The sequence below is a fragment of the Rattus rattus genome, chromosome 2 (assembly GCF_011064425.1).
Source record: "Rattus rattus isolate New Zealand chromosome 2, Rrattus_CSIRO_v1, whole genome shotgun sequence".
Lineage (NCBI taxonomy): Eukaryota > Metazoa > Chordata > Mammalia > Rodentia > Muridae > Rattus > Rattus rattus.
The window spans coordinates 54,559,624-54,566,068 of record NC_046155.1 but is presented as its reverse complement, the minus strand read 5'-3'; positions in this window follow the sequence as shown (position 1 = coordinate 54,566,068).

The window sequence follows — 6,445 nt, the reverse complement described above, 5'->3', positions numbered from 1 at the left end:
GACCAGTCTGGCTTCAACTCAGAGAGATCGACTGTTTTTGCCTCTGGGAGGAGCTGGGATCAAAAGCAACAACCACCACCACCTGGCTGGGGGGGATTTTTTTTTTCTAAGAGTGGAATGGTGGGGTATTGGTATTAGAAATTAGGGATTTTAAAAGAGAATTTGGTATTGAGCTGATGGTCTGCTGCTAAGAGTCTTTTTGTTACTGATTTGGAGACCCAGGATTGTCCTTAAAACCTATATTATTGAGCTTTTTTTTTGCAGCCTGTAACTCAGTTCCAGGGAAGATCCATAGGTTTTTTTTTCTGGCTTCCCAGAAAACATGTATAAATATACATGCTTCTTGAACAGCTATGCACATGTAAAAAAAATAAACCTAAAAGAATTCCTTGGAGGAAAGGGTTTTGGAGAGGAGGGAGAAATTTGGCTTGGAAGACATGATATTCTCTCTGGCAGGGCGGGGTATGGTTTTTTTTTTTTTTTTGTTTGTAACCTGGCTGGCCTTGACTTGGCCTCCCAGTGCTGGGGTTAAAGGGGGGACGCCAACCTTAGCTAAACAGTGATTTTTATCTTCTAACCAAAGAATAGAACATTTTATCTTTTCTACTAAAAAAAAAAAAAAGTACACATTAATGCAGGCTCTTTGATCTATGGGTCCGTGCATCATTTTCTTTTCAGGCCTTTATTTTTTTTTTTCTTTTTTCTTGAGAGTTGGGGACCTAAACCAGGGCCTTGCGGCCATAGGCAAGCGCCTCTACCACTGAGCAAACCCCAACCGCCTGTATTCTTCTTAAACTCTTTTTTCCTTACTTTTTTAGGGGTGGAACATGGACACGCTCATCATTCCTCCATGCCCAGCCCCGGGCACAGCACTCAAAGCCCCACGGAGGTTGAGCCGGCATGGAAACACAGCAGTGGGAGCAGCAAACCAGCACTGCCACCAGGTAGCAAGATGGATGGAGGGAGGGAGGGGGGGAGGAGGGGCGGGAGGGGGACAGGCGTGAGGGGCCAGACCCAGGCCCAATCCCACAGATCCGTTTTCTCTCTAACACCACCCTGGCTCTGCAAGTGCAAAAGGAATCTAACCCACAGAGGCAACTGAAATTAGTTCTTGTTGGTTAGTGGGGGGGGTCCCCATCACTGAGACCGGTAAGTTGAGATTTGGTAGCCCAGCCCCATGCGCACACATGCTAAGAGTAACTTGGATCAGCTTGCTTTTTCTCCAAGTTCAGGATAGTCCAAGAAGAATTTTTTAAAATTAGAAATAGCCCCGGCAAGATATAAAAGAGAATCAAGGGCTTTGTTAAAAAAATAAAAATATCCAGCTATGTTAATGGGACTGGCCCATTTGTTAAGGAGGAGGGGAAGGACCCTGTTGTAGCAACATTTGAATCTTACCAATGGAAAGTGGCTATGCACGGAGGTTTTTAGCAGAAATAAAGAACATCCTTCCGATGGACTTCTTCCAGAACTATGCGTTGTTCAGAGGAGTTGAGACGAATCGACCGCTTTGGCAGAGTCTGGCTGATTCTGAGTATTTTGATTCAAGGATTTAGTCAATATGCAGTTTTCTTTAAGAAACCTTAAGAGAAGGGTATTTTCCCATTGATAGAGGAAGTTAAAGGAGACCCTGCTTTTTTCATCCTGGGACCACTGCTTATGACAAAAAGAAGGACCTGCTTGGTTGGGATTGGGCAGGTTGTGGGAGCCCAGCCGGTGCCTTGGTTTAGTGCAGTTGAGCAAGAGTGCGGCCATCCAAGCTTCCGCAAAAACCTTAGGGCCCTGTAGATAATAATTGCCAAGTCACATGTTCAGATCTTTCCACGGCTCATTTTCACGTCCCTGGGACAAACTGAATTCATTCTCCCGTCTTTATTCGTGCCTTTAGAGCTGCCTGCCTTCTCAAGATAGCTTGGTATTTTTTAAACTTAAATTCTTAAATTGTAAAAATAGCCTTTAGTCTAATATGCTATATTTATTTGTGGGTCTAGATGATGTGTGTGTGTGTATTTCTTTTTTTTTTTTTTTTTTTTTTTCGGGAGTTGGGGATCTAACCTAGGGCCTTTGCCGAAAAAAAAAAAAAAAAAAAACCACTGTTAAGCTTAAATTGTATAAAAATAGCCTTACATAACATACATATATATACACACAGACATGACACACATTGCACACACATACATACACACACAACACATACACATATACACACACACACACACACAGACACACACACACACACACACAGACATGCACACACGCACACACAGACACATACACAAATATATACACACATGCACATACACATTGTGCATTGTACACACATATACACACATACACACACAGACATGCACACACGCACACACACATACATATACACAGAGACACACAACATATATACACATACACACACACAGACACACACATATAATGACATTTTTACATGTTTTGATGATTCTGGTTATTTTGTTAGGAATTGTGTTCAAGAACTTATCTTTTTAACCCATATGTAGATTTTGTGGTTACATTTTTCTATTCCTTTGACAAACACTAAGGCTGCTTGGGGGAAGACAGAGACATTGAGAGCTTCCCACTGCTTCAGAGGGTGAGTCTATGACCATCCTGGTGTGGAGCATGGCACTGGAGTCGTAGCTAAGAGCTCACATCTAATCCACAAGCACAAGACAGAGAGAGAGATCTTGACTGAGATGGGGTGGGCTTTTGAAACCTTCAAGCCCAACCCCAGTGACACACCTCCTCCAACAGGGCCACGCCCCCTAATCCTTCCCAAACAGTGCTACCAGTGTGTGTGTGTGTGTAAGTGTGTGTGTGTGTGTGTGTGTGCGTGTGCGCGCGCATATGCACAGACCTTTCTCATTCAAGCCACAATAAAATTTAAACAATAAAAAAAAAGTGTTTTAGTTGTTTTGTTTTTATATGCGTGGACAGAGTGCCATTTAGGAAATGGTCACAAATGTTTGAATCCCAGTCTCCTAGAAGTGGGCACATGACCCCTCAGTCCACTTCTCTGCCTCTTTTACTGTTTCATGTGAAATCAGAGTTGTATTAGATACCCCAAGATTCCTTCTTGCCCTGAGAGCCTAGTTGACAGCTGTAAGGGCCTGGTGTGACGTTATAGGTGACTGCCTGTAGCCTGGGTTAGCACACATGACATGCCTTACCAACAGCTACAGTTAGCAGACATTGTAATCTCACCATGAGAAGGTTTTCTCCCTTTACCTTCTCTTTTCTTCCCCTTTTTTTCTTTTCTGGTTTGTTTTGTTTTGTTGTTTTTTTCCCAGTGTTTGTTATTTATACTGGTTATGTAAGACATGATGGTGTACAGAAACTCAGTTACTTTATCATCTCCAAGGAGAGGTTACCAGCCATTCTGCCTGTGCTAGCTGAGTACCTCGCCACTGAGCTGCACTCCAGCCTGACACTGACGTCCAGGGTTACTGGCAATGGGACACCACAGGTCACGAAGCAGTAGTTATCTTTCGGTACTCTGGCATTTTTAAGATACAGTGGCTAACTGTAGTGATGGTCTCAGGTCTACTGTGATATTCCTGAAGCAGATGTTATTCTGTAAACTTACGCTGGGGAGCTATTTGACTCATGACACAAATTCCCTATTCTTTTTTTTCCCCCAAGTCTCAAAATAATATTTTTACAGAAGTACAAAGGGAAAGAAATGAAAGATGCAATGGTATCATAAACATGCACCTTGAAAATGCTAGTGAGCTTGTCCGAGTCCTGGGAGGTGGGTCCTGTAATGTATAATTACTTTTTAAATACAGGTTTATTCATTGGAATCTTGGTCACAGCCTGGCACACTTGAAAACTGAACTTGATGTTACTGCCTTAGAGAAACTTGTTGTAGAAGACATCTGTCTCCCCTGGGGAGCCAGAAGCTCAGAAGCTCAACATCGCTGTTTGGTTTCAACTGAAAAAGCCTCCAGGGCTAGATAGATGGCTCAGCAGTCAAGAGCACTGGCTGGTCCTGAGTTCACCCCAGCATCCACATGACAGTTTTACAACTGTCTGAAACCCAGCGAGAGAGAATCCAACACTCACACTGGCACACATGCAGGCAAAACAGTGCGATTAAGAAGAGAAGTCAAGAGCGATCATCTTTAAAACTACTAATGAGCCACTGATTAGCGCCACACTAATTTATTCCTAGGTGTTTCTCAACATGTCTTCTATCTCTTGGCTCTCCTGAGTCTCCCAGGCTCAGCCTCTCATCTGAAATCTGAATAAGTGTAGTGGTACCTTCCTCACGCACTTTGCAGCTCACGATCCTCATGACTTGCATGGCTGGCTGTCTTCTTCCACACCTCTAACATACCGTGATTTCCCTTCACTCCAAGGCCAAGTGTACTCAGTTCCCCCACTGGCAGTCGCCTCCCTCCTTGCCAAATTATCCTGCACTTCAGCACTCTCCCTTCAGTGCTAACACCGGAGAAGCCGCCTAATCTCTGATGCATCGGGATCTCCGTGAGAGACAGGGTTGCATTTTGTGTAAGCTGCCATCAGCTTTGCTTTGAGGCCAGGCTGCCCTGGCTGGAACCTCCCTGACCTCCTGCCCTCTACCAAGTGTTGAGAATCCAGGCCATGGGCCAAATGTGTGATGGGCAGTATTCTTTATATATCCCATGACACACATGTTCAATACGCATAATACTCATCATACATGCAGGAGTAGCACATCCAATTGTTTCTACTATTTGTGTGCACATACTGTTAGGGCTGCACTCGCTAAGGAGAAGGTTCAAGTGTCTTTGTGTCTCCTTCCTTTCTTCCTTCTGTGTGTAAAAACAGAGTAGAGTGATGCTCAAGAGTGAGGTGATGGTCTGAGTCCATGTTGCCAGCCTACAAGAAACTGTATTTTGGGTGTGTGTGTGTGTGTGTGTGTGTGTATGTGAGTGTGTGTATGTGTGTTGCACCACAACACAGACAGGAGGAAAACTAAGGCTAAAAGTACACACCCCTGCTTTGGCGAAGTTCTTGTAGGACGCCAGTGTTGTCAGGCATGTTATGAGTAGGTTACATTGAGAGGTGTCGGGTGATCGCTCATGAAGATGACTCTCCCACCTCAAACAGCGTTGTTCTTCTAAACAAGTGTGTATGTAGTATGTATGTAGTGTATAGTATGTAGACGACAGAGTGTTAACATCAACACCACTGTCACGCAAGTGCTTTGCCAGTGTGAAAATGCTATCAAAAGAACTGTCACAAGTCTGGCATCCTTGCATGTGAACCTGTGACAAATGGGCCGCTTAGGTGCACTGTTAGGGCTGAGCTGAAGAGGCCACTGGCCAGGGCCCCACCTGGACTTGAGTTGTTGTCGCTGCGGTATTCAGGAGTGCCGGAACACCAGTGGAATCCCAGCTCCAACTTCAAGCAAGCATTGTAGGGAAATTAAAAGCAGCCCTGCAGATTCTCTCCTGTTTGTAGGCTTGGCTTGATAATCTTTTAAACACAAAGATCATCCTACTATAGCTTTCTCCTCTGACTGTATTCTAGAAGTTGGTAGTTCTTTTGAGAGAGAAGGAGGCTGGACTTGTTATTCTCCCTGGAGATAGGGGTCTCATTAAATTGCCCTGGCATAACCCGGAACTCTGTAGGATCAAGCAGTGTCTCTCCAGACCTTTGGAGATGGCCTGCCTCTGCCTCCCGAGTGCTGGGGTTAAAGATGTGTGGCGTGCTGTGCCCAGGTGTGTTTAAAAGATGACGTCCCGGAGCTGGGGACTGGAACCCAGGGCCTTGTGCTCACCAGCGTGTCGCCCACCGCTGAGCTCAAATCAAACCTAAAAAGAAGATAAAATGTGTGCCTTTTTAAAAGGCAGATGTTTTGCCCATATGTACACATGTGTACCACGTGTGTGCAGTGTCTACAGAGGCCAGATGAGGGGGTGTCGGGTACTTGGAAGAACTTCGGAGCCAGCATGGGGCCATAGCACGCTTATTAAAGGACTCGCTACAGGAGGATTTTCTCAGTGGTAGTAATTGTGTGTTTTGTTTCTAAGAATGTTCCTGATGTCTGAGTAGAATTGTAATGCGTGAGACTTGCTTATGTAAATTCCTAGTTTTCAGATTTTAAAAATAGTTTCTGGTTCAGGTGTCAGAAAGTCTCATCCAGTTTTTAGGGACAACAAAATGGCAGATTATTCAGAGGTAAATTCCTTAGATGTTACACTCTCCTCTTCTTCAGTCTTCAGTAACAAATGGATCCTTGAAATTTGTTTGGCGTAGGTCTCATACAACAGACAAGCTCAGGTTTCTATTCAGTGCTTCATTGAAGCCCAAGTTTGCTCTTAGGTTTCCAAAGATCTAAAAGCATTATTTCTTGTAGATCTGTAGACCACAAACTATCTCCTTTCATTTAAAGGAGAGATAACTGTGCCGAAATAGTAATGGTTAAATACGTAACTGAACGAAGTAT